The 21,540-nt window shown below is 32.2% G+C and overlaps 1 long non-coding RNA gene across 2 annotated transcripts; it reads left to right on the top strand.

Annotated features, from left to right (window-relative positions):
* The first annotated feature begins 12,121 nt into the window (after positions 1–12,121).
* On the top strand, positions 12,122–20,166 carry LOC129305677 (uncharacterized). 2 transcript variants are annotated; one of them, XR_008591996.1, is made up of 4 exons: positions 12,122–12,907; positions 13,029–13,118; positions 13,979–14,054; positions 19,998–20,166. It is a non-coding gene; the product is annotated as an uncharacterized LOC129305677 (long non-coding RNA). The 2 variants fall into 2 exon arrangements; XR_008591995.1 differs by lacking the exon at positions 19,998–20,166 and having other exon boundaries at positions 13,979–17,245.
* Positions 20,167–21,540: the final 1,374 nt, after the last annotated feature.

Below are 21,540 nucleotides of genomic sequence, written 5' to 3' on the forward strand. Positions count from 1 at the left end.
AGACACATCTTAAGCTTAATAGACAATATGGGTTAGGAATGACTGATAATGGTGCCGAAGTCAACCTTGTCTTCAACTCATGAAATACCACTTCACACTTATCAATGCACACATATGGTTTACCTTTCCTATCAACTTAGTTAGTAGAGATGTAATTTGAAAAAATCCCTATATGAACCACCGATAGTACCCGACTAATCCTAAACAATTCAGAATTTCTATGACTGAGGTAGGTTTTTACTAATTCAAAATGGCATCCAATTTTTGTAGATCTATTGCAATCCTATCAACTAACGTAATGTGTTTAAGGAATCTCACTTCCCTTAACTAGAATTTACATTTGTTGAGTTTGGCATATAATTTATAATTCTTTAAAATCTATAGGACTATATGAAGATGATTCACATGCTCTTCCTCATCTCTGGAATATATCAAGACGTCGTCTACGAGCACAACCATAAATGTATCAAGGTTGGGATGAAATATTCTATTCATATAGTCCATAAACATTGCTAGATCATCTATCAAAGCAAAAAGCACCTTAAGAAACTCATAATGGCCATATATGGTGCAAAAAGTAGTTTTCAGTACATTCTCAATTCTAATCCATAACTGATGATAGCTTGATCTCAAATCAATCTTAGAGAATACCAAAACCCTAACCAATTAATCTAATAAATCATCAATCTTAAGAAACAAGTATTTATTCTTTACAATCACCTTATTCAACTACCTATAATCAAAGCAGAGTCTCATACTATCATTCTTCTTCTTAACAAACAATATTAGAGATCCCTATTTAGGCACACTCAATCAGATGAAGCTCTTGCCTAACATTTCTTTAAGCTACTTTTTAAATTTTGCCAATTTACATGGTGACATCCAATTGGGAGCCTTTGAGATTGGCTTGGTTTCAGGCACCAAATCAATCAAAAATTACACCTCTCACTTAAGCATTAATCCTGATAATTCCTCAAAGAAAACCTTAGAGAGCTCTTCACTACCCCTATCTTATTAACATATTCATCATACACAGTATGAATAGAGAAGAATATCTTATAAGCCTAGCAACCTTGCTAAATGTATTTCTTTACTTGTATTACATAAAAAAATCTTGACTAACTATGAGTTGTTATAGGGGTTGTATATATAGGTAATGATATCATTTTCTTAGCACAATTTAAGGTCACATTATTGGTCCACAATCAATCTATATCTACTACTACATCTATTTAGTAATAGGCAAGTAGATTAGATCTATAGTAGTAACTTTATTTTCAAATTTGAGATCAACATTCAAACATACATGGTTGGTCTTAACATAAACTCTTGTTGGTGTAGACACATTTCTCACATATGGTAGTTTATGAGTAGACAATTTCAATCTTAGCACACATTCATTTGATATGCAAGAATGGGTAACAATTGAGTTAAACAATGCATCAATGTCATATCCTAGTCTAAGGTACACTCATGAATCATTCTTCTAAGTCTTTCTTGGTGGAGCAAGCTGTATGCTCAAGACCTTCAAGATCTCTTAGGTCCTCCCTGGTAGAGTAAACTTTACGCTCAAGACTTTCAAGACTTCCAACCTTACTCAGAGTAGAGCCACAATCCCCTACCCTACTTTAGGATATACTTGAGGATGCAAATGCATATGTCTATGCAGATGTCTCTTCTCATACATTTCAAGCATCACTCACACACTCGCATGCAAATCCCTTTTACAATATTACTACTCTATTAGTTCAAAAATCACAATGCATATAGTTACAAAGTACTTGTAAATAATTAAACAAACTAACAAGTAAAATATTTACTCCAGTCACCTTTTAACCTTTCTTATTAAGGGTTACTGTTTGTACTGAACCTTTCAAGTCAGTCTAACTTCCTTAAGAAACCCTCGGATGCTCAATCTACACAATGAGCATCCTACAATCAATTTCTAACACCTAACACAAGCATTAATTGGCTAAGCCAAATTTTTTAATGCATAAAATAACTCAATTAACACCCCCTTAAGTTTATATAATCCTTTTTCTACAATCATTTTCCCTTAGGCTACTCAAATGACCTAAACACCCTCCTAACTCATTTATTTACTAATTTTCTCCATTTTAACCAAATAATTTAGGTTAATTAAGTATATCCTCAGAATTCAATCATTAAATTTCAAACCAATATCAAAACCTTAGTTTTATACTTGAAAGCCCTTTTTAAACCTTTCCTTTAGGTTTCAATTCCTTAAAACTTCCTGACTCAATTTCCCTACTGACCAAACTTAAAAAAATTTAGGTAGAAATGTAGTACAAGGCTATATGATACTTACCCAACAACTCACTGGTTGAAGCAAACTCTCGATCATTGAATAATGGTTGCCCTAGCAGAGAAACCTTCCTCTCCCACCTCAGATACATTTTCCCTTCCTTTCCTTTCTAATTTCTTGAGCTAATCACATTAGCTTTACGTAATAAGACAGCAGCATTAGTCGAAGACAAGTTCTATTGGCCTTCACTCCAGCGTAATGTGGCTCGCATAGTGTCTCAATGTCAAGCTTGTCAAACTTTTAGAGCTAGAAGGAAAAATACCGGTTGGTTCACTCTTTTACTGATCCTTGAGGCAACTCAAAAGGACTTGAGTATAGACTTTGTCTTGGGATTGCCTCAAATAGCTAAGTAGTGGCAAAGCCAAGACCTAAAGTCAAAAGGTGTGAGAAAAAATATAATAATTTTGAAAAATAATTACATTAGGCAAAAAATATAATAACATAAGTAAAATTATGCATATTTTTATTTAGGAAAAAAAATGCTAAAGATTTGTTTGGGCAAAAATGTGTTGAGAAGGTTGATATAAATCTTAATTTGGGGGAGAAAACTATTACTTAAAAGAATGACTTAATTTGTTGTGCTTGGATTTTATTATAAAATAAAAAACTCTTGATCCATTTTTTAAATAATATTGCTAGTATTTGAGTAAGTTTGCTTCTAATTTCACTAGAGAAGAATCGAGCACATATAGGTGCAGGAGGAATGATCAAATATGATCATATTAGGCATTAAAAATGGAATAGGAAAATCCCATATATTTAGGGATATAAAAATAAAAGAAAATATTCTAATAACTATGTTATGTTAGGTAACTTAGGTTAGACACTTCTAATAGGCCTAAGCAAGCCCACGACCAACACTCCCCTCAAGCTGGCAAGCAAATATTAATCATTCCTAGCTTGCTTCTAAATCCTTTGAACTTGTCTTGAGTAAATGATTCTCTCATCACATTAGCAATTTGTTGACCAAAATGGATATATGCTAAATCAATAGCTTTCCTCCATTTTGGATCTGTTACAACTTCTTCATAACTATTGGGTATCTTGACCTTCTCAATACTTGCAACAAAGGTTCTTAAATGAAGAGACAACTTCTTGTTTGAAATATACCTATCGATTAGATGTTGAGTGCAACTCCTTCTTCTTATGCTAGTCAAAATTAGTGAAATAATCTTGCTCAGTTTCAAAAATGATCCATTCATACATAGAGATCTCAAAGGTTATCTCCCCTTGAATGGGTGATTTGGGAAAAAATGGTTGATTATTAATAAATTTAATATTTGTAGTCACATAAACCTTATTATTGGAAGGAGAAAAAAATTTATAGCCTTTTTGAGATGAAGAATATACTAGAAAAATGTATTTTAAAGCACAAGAATCAAGTTTTCCCCTCCTTCATTTTAAACAAAAGCGGTGCAACCAAACACCTTAAGAGAAATGGAAGAAATTAAGGGAGAATTAGGGAAATCTTTAAGAAATTTTTGAAGAAGGGTGGAAAGTTTTAAAGTGTTAGAAGGCATGCAGTTTATTAAATATGCAATGGTAAGAACATCATCCCCCCAAAAACAATTAGGCACATTGTTGTGCATCATAAGTGCATGAGCAACTTTAAGAAGGTCTCTATTTTTTCTTTCAAAAACTCCATTTTGTTGTGGAGAATATGCACATGTTTGTTGGAGGTTAAAAAATTTTGTAACTTGAGAATTCAAATACTCCTTTACATTATCACTCCTAAAAATTTAGATGTTAGTGTGAAATTAAGTTTTTACAAACATGTAGAAATTTTTGAAAATAGAGAAGACTTTGGACTTACTCCTCATAAGAAAGATCCAAATTAACCGAGTATGATCATCAATAAACAAAGCAAACGAGGGAGCTTTAGAATTAGTTGTAATTTGAGATAGACCCCCATATATCATTATGAATGAGAGTACATGGCTTAGTGGGATTGTAAGAATGACTAGGATAAGAATTACAAGTTTGTTTGGCAAAGTAAATAGGTATCATAATGAAAATCAGCAATAATTTTATTACTAATATTGGGAAACAAAGTTTGCAAGTAGCTAAGACTAGGGTGCCCTAACCTAAAATGCTAGAATTGAACATCATCCACAGACATACAGGTAAAGACACGAGAAATATGTGCTTTTGGTAAGTTTTCTTGAAGATAGCAGAATCCATGCCACTCCTTAGCATTTCCAATCATCCTCCCAAAGTCGAATCTTGAAATTCACATCTAGATTTGTCAAAAACAACAAGATAATTAATCTGATGCACAATTCTATACACAAATAGGAAGTTGTACTTAATTTTTGGACCATAGAAAACATTTCTTAATATTATGTTTGCAAAAATGATCACAATTCCCATTCCCATTACCTTAGCAAATTGTCCATTAGCTATTTCCACCACATCATGTTCTTTAAATTCAGTAAATTCAAACAAAAGATCCTTGTAACTTGTAATGTGATATATAGCACTAGAGTCTACTATCCAGGTATTTTTAGAAGAAGAAGTACTACTGAGTGCTTGAGTAAGAGCAATAACTACTTGTATTAGAGCAATAGAAGGGGTATATATCTCACTAGAAGAAGGAGCAAGTTGATTACCATGTTTGTCTAAGATTTTTTGAAGAACAAGAAGCTCCTCTATCCTTAAAGACCCATTATCTGATAGGGCTAGTCCTACCATCATGCCTTTTCTATCACTTCTTGGTTTCTGTTTAGAGGGCTTACCATGTAATTTCCAACAAACCTCCTGAGTTTGACCCTTTTTATTGCAATGATCACACTAACAACTAGTTTTGTTCCCTTTAGAATCTTCTTGTGTTCTACGAACAACCAAGGTCGAGATGTCTAGAGAGGGAGAAATAGAGACAGAAGAAGACCCCATGTGAGATTTAGTAAGTACCTTTTGACTTTCTTCACATTTAATCATGTTGAAGGCCTCTTCTAGTGTCAGCAGTGGTTTAACACTCATAATTTGGCCACGAGCATCTTCAAATGAGTCTTTAAGATCTAAAAGAAACTCATAATAGCATTCTCAGTCAACCAATTGCTTGTAGTATAACTCATCTTTAGTACATGACTAAGAATGGACTTCATATAGATCGATTTACTACCATAAGTATTTCAATGCACTAAAGAATGGAGTAACAGTAAGATCACCTTGAACCAATGGCTGTAGTTGACACTTGACTTGGAATATGGCTGCCATGTTCTCCTTCACAGAGTATGTTGTCTTAATTGAGTCCCATATCTCCTTAGCAGAGGTAGAGAGAAGATAATTTTCACCAATGTCTAGCATCATCAAGTGAATCAACAAGGCTATCACCAAATTATTCTCTGCACACCATCTGTCATATGTAGACTTGGTAGGATTCGATGGTATCAACCACGTATAATCATCAGTATGCTTCGGGACCACTAGAGATAGTTGTGCTTAGTGAGACAGTGCGAGATAAGGTGAAGAGTGAAGTTAGATGAGCCCATCATAGTGGACAAGAGACAATCTACCCTTATCGAGTTTGATTGTCGAGATAAATCTATCCTTATCGAGTTTAATCGTAGAGATGATCATTCACCACTAGCCAAAGGATTGGCATTTGTGGTGAGGACCTACACCAAAAAACCCAATGCTAAGTGATAGTCCATCACACTACTCACGGCTTTAATACCATGCTAGTATTTGAGTAATTTTGCTTCTAATTTCATTGAAGGAGAACCGAGTACATAAAGGTGTAGGAGGGACAATCAAATTTGATCATATCAAGCGACAAAACTAAAACAGGAAAATCCTATATTTTTGGGAATATAAAAATAAAAAATATTCTAATAATCATGTTATATTAGGTAACTTAGGTCAAACACAACTAATGGGCCTAAGCAAGCCCACTTCTAACAAACATGTCTAATAACTGTAAATTTTTAGTTTAAATTATGGAATATGAGTTAAAATATCATTTATTTAAAAAAATTTTGAACCCAAATGTTTTTTTTTAAGTCAAGAGGGTTTGAAATTCTAAAACAAGGGGATGCAAGATTGTAATTATTACATACCATCTATGTAATTTTCTCCATGTGAGGGGATGCATTTTCCCCCCACATATATATAGCTCCACCATTATAGCTAGGGATCATGATTTAGATTGGTTGTTGTGGACAGATTCTCCAAGATGGCCCATTTTCTTCTCTGTATCAAGACTACAAATGCTTTTCATCTTTTAAAATTTTTCTTTAAGGAGATTGTGCGTCTACATGGTTTACCCACTACCATTGTATTTGATAGAGATGTCAAGTTTGTCAACTACTTTTGAAAAACCCTATGGAAATTTTTTGGTACCCAACTAAAGTTCTCTTCTACTTTTCTCACCCGGACAAATGAAAAAACTGAAGTTACTAATTGAAGTCTAGGTAATTTTCTTATAAGTTTAGTCGAGATCAGCTAAAGAATTAGGATTTGGTTCTACCCACTGTCAAGTTTGTATGCAATAATTTAGTGAATAGTCCACAAGCATGAGTTCCTTCCAAATTTTTCAAGGTTTTAATCCAAAACAGCTTATTAACCTTATGCCAATTCCATTAACATTTCGAACCTTTGAATTTATAGAATGTTTTGCCTATCGCCTTCATGAATTACATGCTGAAATTAAGTGCAAATTAGCAACGAGTAATAATCAATATAAATTATGTCCTAATACTCATTGCAAATTTCAAAGCTTTAATATAGGTGACTATCTTATGGCATAAATTCAACCTGAACATCATCTTAAACATGCTTTTAAAAAGTTGCATGGTCAAGCTTTTAGATCTTATTGTATAGCAAAGAAATTAGGATGTAATGCTTATCTTTCAGAATTACCTCTTGATATAGCTCTAAGTTCAGTTTTTAATATGGCAGATCTTATGCCTTACTAGAAAACTTTTGAGCTGCCCTTTGCCTTTCTGATGATTTTGTAGGTACTCGGCCTACTCAAGTGTCAATTCCACCACTACCCTCTATCTCACCAACAGTTGAAAAAGTTGAGACCATTATAGATAACCAAATTGTCTTTACCTCTGAGGGGCCCTTCTATCGTTACTTGGTTCATTTGAGAGGTTGTTCAAATGAAGATACCACCTGAATTTCAAAAGATGAATTCGAGCAACTTAATCCTACTCCTGCTAGAAGCTTATTAACTCTCTACCTCTCTAGAGGAGAGTTCTTTGAACCAAGGAGGAATTGATAGAAAATATGGAAAGAAATATATTGCCAAATTGGTTTTGCATTATTTAGTATTTTGTAAGTTTCTTTTAAAGAAGGAAATCTGAACTTTCTACTTTTTACTTTTAATTTATATTTTTTTTTTTATTTTGCAAATTGTTGAGCTTCCTTAAGGGGAAGGAATGCTTAGTCTATAAATGGACCAAGTTAGCACTTGTATTAGACACTTTGATGGTGAATGAATACTAGAAATCTGAAAGCTCTCTCTCCCTCTCACACTCCCTCTTCGTCTGCCTCCTTCCCCCTCTATTGCTCTGCCTTCATCTTTCTCATTTCTCCCTCTATTTGTATTCCGTCTCTTCTCTCTTTCTCTGTTCTTGATCTCTCACTCTTTTTCTGTTGCATCTCCCTTTTCCTATTCTATTCAAGTTAGTGTGAGCATGAGTGTGTGTGTTGCATCAGTAAGTAGTTTTAGTCTTCCTATAAGGAACATCTTTGGCTTTTGGCATTATTTTTATGGTAATTTTCAGGTCATGATTGAACCATGCAATCTGCCATCTTATGTAATTTTTCATTTTGTTATATAATGCTTCGGTGAAACAATCTTTGTGGTAAGTACTGAAGCTGAAATCAACAAGTGGTCACTTTTCTTTGCCAGTAATATTCAATGTGGCATGTGCTCCTGTCATGTTGTTTGAAAGAGAAGGAGTCTCGCCATGCACAAGGATTTGATATTTAAAAATTGGCTTTCAAATAGGTGTGATCATTGAGTTTGTGGAAGAATACTTGGTATAACTAAACATTAGAGATAGCTCGTTACAACTCACTGGTTTATGGCATTATAAATATCAGGGTTTGTCAAGCTTACCAACTCCAGTTTCCCTAGCATACTACTATGCTATTGTAGAAAAGATACGCTCTTCTTTGAGTGTACTCTTAATTATGGTTGTTTCTTAGATGGCCCAAAAAAAATAAGCAAGCCTATGTTTTGATATTGATTTTTAAACTGTGACTAAAATCTACAGCCATTTTTTTAACTTAGCCTGGAATTTCTTGCTCATGTTTGAACTCTGACTAATTTTAGATGGTTACTTTTCCAAAACTGTGCTTTTTTTTTTTTTTTTGACATTGAACATCCAATATGCGGTGACATAGACAAATCTTTATGCTGTTAAACAAAAGATGACAGTGAGATCGATTTAGCAACTTGTGAAGGTGGAAATGGGCAAACCCTGACGAAGCAGGCTAGTTTCAGAAACTTGCTTACTGATGGTGAATTAAGCTTAAATACACTTTCAATCCCCTAAGTCTTGTACAAGTTTCAAATTAGCCCTGTTATTTTTACTCTGAAATGATTCAATCTGGCCCGTCACTTTATCCATAAACTTATTACCAAACTTAGTCATTTGCCTACTTTCAGATTAACTGACAGGCGACATTGAATCATTTTAGAAAACCTTAAGGCAAGATAACATTGCTAGCTTTTGAACTGAAGGGACCATATTGAAACTTCCAAAAAAACAAAGGAACAATAGTGCGTTGAAGACTAAATCTGATCATTTTATCTCTATGAAGAACTGATTGCGCATAACTGATTGCAGGCAGTGGACTACAAGAGACCAACTTATGAAGAACTTATAAGGACCTTCATGCCTTATTTTCAAGGGGATGCAATTTCAGGCAAATGTAAATCGACAAAGTGGTGAATATATGAGTTTCCATCTTAGTTTTATGCATTTCCTTAACTGATTTCATCACACGCTGCTCTTTGCAAATGGATAATAGTTGCAAGTTAGAACTTCTCATTAGGTGGTTGCCTTGTAATAATTAAGATATATGCCCAGAAAACCCATAGTTTTGTTTGGAAAATTTGATGCAATGTCGATTGTGAATGTATAAAGAAATGGTCAACGAAGTAGGAGACACGGTACTTTAGAATAGTGAAACATTACTGGTGTATGTTAAGTGTGACAGTACTAGGTCTCTTATGCAACTCTAGCAAATCCGGGCTGTGGCTGTTCCTGATTCTTACATTTGCATCTCGCTATAGTGGAACTTCAAATTCATTTAAATCAAGTGGGACTTTTACAACTTCTGAAATTCATACTTTTTGGTATGAAGGAAGGAAACATAAGTTTACCACTTTGCCTCCAAATGCTTAGATTGCTTGTTTTAAGAAACAAAACGTGTTGAATTTGCAAGCCTAGGCCTAGCCAATGAGAGATAGGAATTTAGCAAGAATCATTTGATTCTTTTTTTTTTTTTTTTTGCTGATTTATTAAGGTTAGGAATGCTCAAATTGTTTGAGCTATTCCTTGTTGATAAGCTAAATTGCTTTTATTTTAGTTTGGTACATTTAGAATCAAATATCAAAAGCATTCTATTAATTTTATCTATAAATTGCTGTAGTAAAATATGTCTACACGGTTGTTTTGCTGTCCATGATCTTTTATCTATTAATTTTCTGACTCTTCAGGTTCTAATTTTTCTACAGCAATTAACAAACAAAAGTAGCTGACGAGAATTTCTCATGGAAATAAGTGAAGTGAATACATCACTTCAACAATGCCTTCCTAGCTTTCACAGTCCGATTCAAATTCTGCTCTGTTTTCAAGTCCATTAATGCAACATCCCCAGTTAAAGTATCATCCTAAAGTTTTCGTCCATTGTTCATCATCATTAATACTTACTCCAAGGAAGGCCAATTTGATACTCACCCAAAGTGAAGTGATGAGAAAGAAAACCAAAAACAATGAGGCTGCAGAAAACCAGAACCTGTTACAGTTGTGATGCCGCTTAACATAAATGATTACCTCTCAATTGCACGTCAGCAGTGCACCTTCACCGATCTTCAAAGCTTGATCTTGTCTTTCAAATATTTCCATCCTTTTGTCTTTATGCACAAGTTTCTCAAGAATTATTTTCATCTGGATTCATGTATTGGTAATGCCTATAAAAATAGGACAGGTGATATGAAATTATTGTCTTGGTAATGTTCAGACTTTATTGAATTTTCTAAAGATAATTTATAGAACTGGTGAAGTTTGTCAAAAAAAATTAAAATAATTATAATATGATGTAATCCCGTTTGAGTAAATTGAACATTGAATGCAATATGAGTTTGGCAAAAAAAAAAAAAAACAATGCAATATGAGACCCATTCTATCAGCTAAAAACATTTCACAAAGTTGTGCCCCTGCGTAGTGCCTAGAGGAAACCCAAAAGAAAAGGAGGAAAAAAAGTAAATTAACCTCAAAAGAAAAAAATTAAATGATTCTAATTGAAATGTCTCCATCTTTTTAAAAAAAAATAAATTAAAATAATTATAATATGGTGTAATCCAGTTTGAAGTAAATTGTACATTGAAAGCAATATGAGACACTTTCTATGAGCTAAAAACATTTCATAAACTTACATACCTACATAATGCCTAGAGGAACCGGAAGAAAAGGAGAGGGGGTTAAAATCCCTACAACTAAAGAAAGTTTTAGGTAAGCCAAACACATCATGTCATTTGTGATTTGTCTAATTAAAATGTCTTAAGTTATCTAAATAAAATTTTATGTAACTTTATTTTAATATATTTTATTTTTATAAAAAAATGCATGTTTTATTTTTGTTTTTGTAAGACACGCTTGTGATATTCTTTATCTAACTAGTCATTAACTAATTTGGCATTTTTAGAAATCCATTAAAAGGACCTACTGTCTTTATTTTCCAGGTGGAGACCTTGAATTTAGGCAATGTGCATAGAACAATTCCATTGCAAAGATGAGCAAAATTAATTAGGTCAACATGAAATATGTTAGTTCTAAACGGCAAAAAATATTTACTCCATCTTATTTTATAAAATATTTTTAGACATATTTTGATATTTTAAAATACGTGATATGTTGAAAGAAATAGGATTTCATTAATAATTATTATTCCAATATTACCATTCGCTCTTAATTATTTTCTCCCTCTAATGCTGTTCACAAATTTTTGGGGTTATATTAAATAAACAGTATTTTTAAAAATTCATATTTTCTTTTGGAGAAAATGAGATTATAAATTGCATTTCATGAGATCCCATTTGTATATATAATCTTATATTAAAAAAAACCCTTATAAAATGGGACATAGATGGTATATATTATCAGGTTTGTATTAAAAAAAAGTTTGCTTGTATATTAAATATAAAAATCCATATAATTTTATCAAAATCATAAAAAAAATACTAGTAATATGTTATGAGCCTTGCGGGCAAAAATACCAATTTTTATTAGCATATTTTACATTGGGGTTTAGGCTCATTTTTCCTCCTAATTTTTTGACATTAACATAAATTAAGAGATGTATAATTAAAAGTCATGATCATAATAATTTCCTTCGATCATAAAAAAATGTCATGATAATAAATGTATTTAATATTGTGTATATGAATATTAAAAAAGAAAAAATAATAATAAAAAGAGGTACAACTACTCAATTAGCCGTTACTAAGCCTCAGCCTGTAAACACTGACCATACATCTAGCCGTTGGTGAATACGCTCCTCACAGCCTCTAAGCATCGACACTCCTATGCCCATAGTATACGCTCCTCACTTTTTCAGCCTCTAGACACCGATTCCCGCTCTTCTTCTTCTCCTTCACCTTCTTCAATACTATTCAGTACCCTCTCTCTCTCTCTCTCTCTCTCTGTCTGTTTCAGCAACTGGATTCTCTCATGATCTCGCCTTCTTCGAGCCGAGGAAGACCTGTTAGATGATGTTCACTACCTGTTAGATGATGTTCACTAAAGGTCTAGACGAAAGGTCCATCAAATGGGTCATCGTTGATTCTCTCCAAGTTTCTTCTTGTTTTTCCTCTCTTTTTTCAATCAAATGGGTCTTTATTTAACTCCTTTAGAATTCGATCATTTTTATTGATTCTTTTCATTTTCATCTTTAAAACATTCTAAATTTTCATGCTCTTTTATCTTTTTGAATTGGGATTATGTTTTCAATAGGGAATGGAGTGATTGCCTTTCCTTTTTCCTTTATAGAGAGACCTGCACATTTTTTATGAAACAGAAACTCATCTGATGGATCTTACTTAAATGCCTTTAGACGAAATTACCTTTGTTCCTTTTATAGTTTTGTGCCCCTTTCACACGTCTGAAATCTAGAAATTCAGGACTACATCGTATATGTTTATGTACTCTTGTAAGGACCGTCATGATTCTTTGTAATGTCATCCTCTGACTATGTAGGTCTTATCATCTGTTCAACTTTTGTTTTTGAATCTCTTTATATCTATATCAATTGTATGCAAAGCATTCTTACAACTCCATTCTCGGTGTTAGTTCAAATTATTCCAATACAGAAACAAGGAGAGCTTCTTTCTAGCTTGCTTTGGTCAGTCGCTTCTCCTTCGTGTTTTGATTTTTCTGATTCCTTTTGGTGTTATAGATCTGGGAATTTTTGGGTTTGAACTATGTGAGGTACTGATCAGAGTCGATTTGCAAGTTTGATGCAGCAATGGCATCCAGATAGGTGGACAAGTGCTCCTTCTTTGTTGAGTGAAGCCAAACAGAAATTTCATCAAAATCAATAAAAGCTTGTTCAGGTTGAGATTTATTTTTCTACGACTTCATTGGGAATTGCAATCCAAGAAGTTCTGGTTTTGGATTTTTTTTTTTTATGTCTTTGATATACAGGCGAATATTTAACTCTACTTTGCATTCTTCTTGGAGCAAAAGATTGAATCAAAGGGTAATTAAATTAAACCGTGGATACTCTTCTTCAACATTGTTTATTTTAAAATTAAGATGTCTCTCAAATCAAAGTTCAATTCCTGAAGTGAAAACATTATAGGGTATAGAAATGGAATTCCTAAAGGATTATGCAAAGCATGGCCCACAATCTAGTTTTAAGCGGCATTTATTTTTGTCATTGTTGTTAATACTCTTCATACCTTTAGACCGAAGTCTTTTATTCCTTTTGCAATTCCGTGCCATATCACTTGCTCTATTCTTTTAAACCAACTTCTGGCTTTTTTCTGCTTTTTATTAATTTTGAAGGATCTCATCTAGTCGAATCATGTAAATGTTGATACTTTTTCGTCTAAGGTTGAGAATCCTTTAGTCGAATCAAATCTAATAGTCATAGACAAATATGATAACATGACAAAATATATATTCTTCTAAAAGCAACTTTTTGAATAATCCTTATTGTATGTTGTCATGTGACTCTGTTTTGAAGTAGAAGGCGTATCTTGCCTTATTTAACTAAATTACTTTTCTTTATTATTACACCCTCAAGCATTTCTTAATTGGAAAACAATGGTTATACTCACTGAAAAAGAACATATGCTTAGTTGAATTCATCTTTTATTGATGATAATACTCTTTATACTTTTGAGTATTGATTTTACGTTCCTAACCTACCTGTCATGTTTACTGACATTAGTTGTTTAGTATATTACAGATTCAAATATCAACAATATGGAAGAATTCCTATAACAATGGCGAGTGGAAATTGTGTGTCAACAAATCCTCACAAGGTATAGTATAATATAATTTTAATTCATTTGCAGTTACAAGAATGAAAACACTATTTTCTATCTCCCCTTTTTCACAAATATTAAACAAAGGCATCCATCTTTTGATGTTACTTTTGAAAAAATTTAAAACTGAGTATGTTGTAACCTTTTTTAAACAATGTCAAGATAAATTGTGTTACATATTGAATGTAACAAAATTTTGTTACATATTGAATGTTTCTTACATAGTTAATCTATCTATTTAGCTACAATAATAGCTTTAAAAAAACCCTCAAGTACTTCTCAAAATCAATTAAGGCTTTAAAAAAAGAATATGAAAAAGCATTGTATAATTTCACTAATTTATTGTCAAAAAGAACTTTGTTGCCTTGTTGTCAACAGAGCCTTAGATCATTTCCTTTTTTTTCTTTTCTTCTTTTTTTTCACTTTCATTTGGAGTTTCCTCTAGTTATGTGTCCTCCTAAAAAGGACTTTGCGCCATTGTTTTCACTTTTCTTTTTTTTATTTTTCATTTTTATTATCTAGTAATAAAAAGAAATTGGGTTAAGCATTTATATTCCTAAATCCTAATCCATATAATTTGCTGTTTTAGTTTTCTATTCCTAATTCGTATCATCTAATTTAGTTATAAGGCAACTTCCTTTTGACGAATTGGAGCAATGTTTTTTTTCTATGTCCTACGAAGTATGTACTTGTACTTTTTCATATTTAATAAAGCTTTTGTGTGGACTACTAGAATCAAAAATTGGGAGATCTCAATTATGTTATGGATTTATAGAACATTTTCTTTGATTCTTGTTGGACTTTGTAGCAGTGTTAGCGAGTGTCTTCTTGTATGGAAATGATGTGGGCTTGGGGACTAGTATTGTTTTTTGTTAGCGTCTTAGTTTTGTCTTAATCACTAATATGCAATGATTACACAAATATGGGAACATATAAAACCCAAGCTTCACTAATCATTTTATCTTGGAGTGCTTGAAGCATCTTCTTACGGTTAATTCTTTCATTGAATTCCTCTCTTTTCTTCTATATGGAAGGTAGTATTACACTGTCTTCTCTTTCCTGACAACTTTGACCACCCTTGCTTGAGCCTTAGATTATTATTTCATGACTGTTGTCAATGATTCATAGATATGCAATGTTGTTGTAGTGGTTGGTTATCTCAAACTATCATGTCATATATATGGAAAGATTCATGAAAACAATAGTGACTTTACATATATAACTTTACATATATAATATGTTATTGTCATTCTGGTTTGCTTAAGAGACATAATACTTGTGCATCTCTTGTTTTTTATACATAAATAGTATTTGTTGTTTTGAGCTGAAGATTGCTAATAGCACTACTCTTGATCTATCAATGGCTAGTCTTGATCGTGAACATAGACTTTGGTGTTTGGGATGTCTTTGATATGAGAAGCTTGTGAGCTTACACTTTGGTATTTGCACACACATTCAAGTCTCAATAATAGGATTGGCCTTAAGTAAAGCAGGGATTTATGTGTGCCACACCATTTGAAGACCAAAAATTAGGCTGGCCCTAATTATAAGAGCAGAGACTTCATGTTTGTGGCATCTTTAATGTGAGAAGTCCTTCTATTGCTCATAAACTTGAGTCTTGAGGTTTTAAGTTAAGATATGAAACCCATTCTCTCATTTTCAGGCAGTTACTTTATATTAGAGCCATATTTCGTGTAGGCCTTGAAAAATTGTTTGCACACATGTTTGAATCCCAAAAAATGGGATTGACCCTAACTACAGCAAGGACTTGTGTGTGCCACCATTTGAAGAAAAATTAGGTTAGCCCATTCTCATTGTTGCCTATCTATTCTATTCTCCTATTTTTAGGTGGTTACTTCTTATTCCTGAAAAGTGGTATTAGAGCTAGGTTTCACCCAAAACCTAAAAGCCTATTATCACCCACAAGTTTGAAGTCTAAAATGAGATTGGCCTTTACAACAGAGACTTGGTGTTTATAAATTTGAGCCTTGAAGTTTTAAAGTTAAGATATTTTACTTAATGAGTCCTAATGGTACTAACCCATATTGATGGAATGGATTTCGATGTTTAAGGCATCTTTGCTTACTTAAGAGGAGGATTGCTATGATTTTCTTCAAGCATGAGTTGATTTAAGATGATGTGGGATTGAAAGGACTCTTCTCTGATAGTCCTAACTTTGTGCTTTTTTCCCTACGATAAGACATTTTTCAAGATCTTACCTTTTTTACCCTTCTATTATTTCCTAGATAACAAACATACATGAAAAATGCCATCATTCAAACATGGTAGAGCCTATTAGTTCTTTGATCTCTCAACACTAGATAGCTTGTACATTGTCATTCGTAATAATAGTAGAGGTGGGCATTTTCTCTATGGGAACTCATTTTCTCATCTGCTTTGATTTATAGGAGGTAGTTAAAAAGGTTGTGTAACATAGAAATCATAATGTTAAAGCTTATTTGAAACATACACACATTCGTATTTGAACTTTTAGAACAAGTTAATGGTTTGAAAGCCTAAGAAAATAAACTTTCATAATATTTATTTTTATACTGTTCACTATAAGTATCCTAATTGCAAAGGAAATTTAGCTCTGATGAATTTTGTTTGGCACTTAATTCAAGAAATAACATATATGATTTCATTGAATTTTCAATGCATAGAATACATCATGTAGCGTTAAGGGGTGCCCATCTTGTAATACTAATTTGTAGGTGTCAATTCCTACAACTTTGACTCTAGCATTATTCCTAATATAAAGCTACTTCTTGCTTGTACTTGCTTCTTAGCTTATGTGGTTTGTTACTTCTAAGAATCTACACAAGATTAGCTTTAGCTATAGAGGCCTGCTTGCCTTTTAGGACTTTGGTCTGCACTTCTTTTTCTTTTATGGACCCTTGCCTTGAGTTCTTGAGTTCTTTGTGCTTAGTTTACATCGTTGAAGGTCACATTATGCTTGCTATGGGTCAAGTTTATCTTCATGTTATCCCAACTGGGAGATTTTCATGTCTACCTTGAGATCTTATCACAGCTTGCATTTGTTTTTTGTACTTTGACATCTCTTTTAATTATGGCTTCAACTTTTACATGTTGAACTTGATGGCAAGCTTCCCACATGCCCTAAGTAGTAATTCACACATGATCAATAATCAATGCATGACATCATGTTCTTTCCTCTCCAAAAAGTGTAAATTTCACGTTCCCTTTTATTCTCAATTTTAAGTTTTGAGATGATAGTCGACAAGACTTCATGTTCCCTGAGGACAAGACATAGACAAATTTATGCATGCTTAGTTTTTGGTATTTATTAATTGGGCTATGGGTTTTTTGTTTTTTTTTTAATTTTTTTTTTGCAAGTTTTATGTTTAGGAGAAAACTAGGTTAACTTGTGCTTCTAGAAGAACTCCCACTCAAATAAAATATTTTAAGCAATTAAAGTAATCAAAAAAAAAATTTTTTTTTTGCTAGCCCTACTCTTAGGGCACTATGGATGGCCAACACATGGATGTCATGTGCCATTTTTCTATTTTTTTTTCTTGAAACTTTTCTTCTAGGATCCTTTGGATGCATGAACAAAAAATTTCAAAATTCATGATCTAGAACAAGTTTTTGTTAAACATATTTGATTTTTTGAGCAATTTTTCTTGTTTTACTTTGCAGAAAATTCAAAAAAAACCACTTTTCATTTTTTTTATGTTAAATAAATCATGGCTAATAGTTTTGACTCTCCAAATTACTCTCCTTTAACTAATTAATTCATTTGAAAAAAAAGTAGACGTTTTAAGGGAACCATTGAGAGTAAAGTTGATGGAAAAAGACCTAATTCTAGCCGAGGATCTTATGAGATTGAAAAAAATGATAAGGAGGTTACTAAACTGAAGGCAGTGTTGGAAACTTATAAAATCTTCTTATAAGATGAGATTCATTGTCTATGTTTTTTACTACTAACAAGAGGGGCAAGAGATGCAGTTAAATTTGGAGACACCCTTAAGCCTATATAAATTTTCCTCAATGAATTCTTTTTATTTTGTTTTTTGAGAATTTTTTTAGAATCAATTATAAGTTTCTAAAACCTTTATGGATATTGTTGACCTTTATGGATATCTATTGTCTATATAATTTACTTTAATTATTTAATTTGATCTTCTAATTGATTCAAATTACAACTCACTAATCTTTTATCAAAATCACATATTTCGTCTTACTCTCCACTCAGGTGAAAATCTTTTGACTCCAAGGCAGCAACAATTAATCTCTTCTTTTGTCTCTGCAATAATATGATCAACAAAAAGCATATTTGGAGATTTTCTTTTGAATATGCTCAATCAAAAACTCTAGAATCAGATCAAACAAATAATGATTCAAAGATAATCCTAATGTAATTCAATTCTTATAAGGAAAGTTTTTTGTCTCACTTCATATATTGTATATCTCGACAACACATGCTTCTTTTTTTCTAATGCTTTTCAAAATACTTCTCTTAATATACGGTCATAAGTATTTTTCAAATAGATTCTTATTTATTTGGAAAATAAATATTTTTGATATGGTTAAATTTAGTTGAAAAATATTTTTTTTTATATTGATTCAACTAAGGTTTACAGGGGTATCTTCTGCAACTATTAACTAATAAATGCAACTAACTAACACCAATTGAAAGAATAAAAATAATATTTACATATTTCAACAAATACTTTTTCATTCCCTTAGTAGATAAAATCACTTTTGTAGCCGTCGTACCCATCATGAGGCCAAATTGATTTTCAAAAATAGTACAAAGCCTTCAATTTCAATCTATGCTCTTTCCTATAATTTCATTATATAACTTTGTAAGCTTAATCCCTTTGTACACAATTCTAAATATCCCCTTTGTAAATAGGAAATATGGTACTTCTTCTCCATTTGTCAGACATTTTCTTGTATTGTAAGATCTCACTAAATAAGGTTAGCGACCATACCCTCTCTATTGACTAGCAATTTGCCTTTTTTTTTTTTTATATCTTCCTTTACCTCGCTATCATACATCCTTTGATAAAATGACAAATCATGTTCCCCTTTACAAGTTACCCTTAGCCATACAATACATTTTTCCAATATTAGTTGCACCAATAGATGGCTTTAAAACACTCCTTATGTTTTGATTATACAATCTCATTCCACTATCAAGACTCCTTATCTTTCATATCAAAACCTTTTGATTTTTCCAAAATTTCATTAGCAACCTTCCTCACCTTCTTAGTCATATCCTATCACAAGCAAGTCTTGAGACTTCCAAATTCCTTCTATCAAAAAGATTATGCTTGAAAATTTCCTGCTTCTTGCCTTCAAACAGCCACCAATCCTTGGGAAAATTACTTGTCAACAAGGATCCTATGTTGTGTGAGTTTTGTAACTCTCCTATAAACTTGACATATCCTATATGCAGTGCATTTTGTGACATTATTTCTTTCGTTATGAAAAGTAGAAGTTCCCCACAAAATAAATACTCCTCTAATCCTATTTCTAAGTCACTTTCAATACATTTCATCAAAATTAAAAAAATTTTAAAACTCATTAACTCTGTCTTAAAATTTAATAAGTTTTTAACTTTGCCCTTATTAAATATACATACTTTAATAACATATTTTTTCTCTTCAAAATTTAATGGAAGGTAAAAAGAGAAAATTTGTAATGAAAATTTAATGACGTGACTTACAAATAAGATCAAAAAAAATTTTCTCTCTCTATCTTATAAATAGGACCAGAGGAAGTACAAAATATTGACATAGAGGGATACAAAATAACTATTAATACCCTTCTCTTAATAAATACAACTAAATATAAAGATTACTTTCCCTTAAGTTTGGACATAAGTTAGATTAATTAACTATCCCATTGTGATATTCTTCTATATGAAATGTCTGTCAATCTCAACATGTTTCATCCTATCATATTGAACAGGATTATGAGAGATATTAATAGCTATCATGCTATCAAAATAAAGCATAATTGGCAGATGTCCTTCTTCATCATAATTGGCAAGAGTGTCTGCTCAGCATTGCTTCCGGCTATAACATTGTTGTTTCTTGATCCTCAAACAAATATATACATACATACATACATATATATATATATATATATAGTTCAACACTATTGTTTCTTGATCCTCAAATACTATACATTCTGCTTGTTTGATTTCTTGAACTATCAATATTGCCATTAATAATTCAAATATATGTGCAGTATTTGAATTGCTCTCACTGCAACGTTAATTTTCCTAACAACAATGCCACCTCTCTCTCTTAAAGGAGATTATAAGTTCAAACCTATCATTGACATGATTAGTGTGCATGCATGTGTGTCTCTCTTCCCCATGTGGAAGGGTAGGTTAGGGGTAAAATTTTGAAAAATGCATTGTCTGGTTTTTTCACAATTGAGAAATGATAACTTTAGATTCATTCAAAATAAAACATTTTAGGTTTGTGTAAATTTTGTACACTTTCTTAAAAAGGGCATTATCAGCTTATTAAAATGCTTCCAATTAAATCATCACTTGTAGATTCTTTATATATTATTTATTTTATAAAAAAACTCTTATTATTAATATTACAAGTAAAATGCACTTAATTTTAAGATTCTAATTCCATTCATCTAATCGTTAGTTCATCGTTAAATTAGAGTATGATATTTTGTTTTGACCAAAATGCCCCCACTTTAACATACCTCAAACATAGCTCCTCCTCTTCACTCGCCATTGGTTGTGATGGCTCCTCGTTATTTGTAACCCATGACCTTTGTCATTACTCGTGACCAACATGGCCATGGCATATCGAGCTACTTCTATGACAACTCTGTGTGGAAATCCCATTATATTGTAAGTAGAAATTAAATTGATTATAAATTGATTCAACGCATATATACCACAAAGTGGGGGTGCATGGTGATTTTTTATTTCTTTTTAGCATGTGATTTTAAGATTTCCAATACTTGTTTCAAGAAGAGGAATGAACATCACATCAATTACAAAAGTGAAGCTTTGTTAAAGGTCACAAATTGATTTTCTTTTTGATAAGAAACACACAAATAAGACTCTAAAAATTGTTAAGTGATTCCTAGAGATGTTGTAACCACAGCACAGGATCTTTGTCCTTGATAAATCAAAAGTCAAAAAGTGATGATAGCTTTGAGGATTAAGTAGTGGCAGTTAAAAGGTGAGAATTAGAAAATTTTCAAGAGAAAATCTTTTGGCCAAAGAAATTTGGGAGAATCAAAAGGTGGTGGGATAATAATAGTATGAGTCAAATATAAGAAGTATTTTAAAGACATGATTTGTGTAATAATGATAAAAATTGAGGAAAGTATTGTATGGCTGTGAATAAAACTCATTTTAAATCATTTGAAGAGTTTAACAGTGGTTTAAGGAAAAAAGAATGGAGAATAAAAAATTTATGAGACCACTAAGAGTCGGGAAGAAGAGTTTCTATCACAGATGGTGATGACATAT

Source organism: Prosopis cineraria, unplaced genomic scaffold, assembly GCF_029017545.1.
Source record: "Prosopis cineraria cultivar Desert tree isolate PC_DT_omini unplaced genomic scaffold, ASM2901754v1 PC3, whole genome shotgun sequence".
In the NCBI taxonomy this organism is placed as follows: domain Eukaryota; kingdom Viridiplantae; phylum Streptophyta; class Magnoliopsida; order Fabales; family Fabaceae; genus Prosopis; species Prosopis cineraria.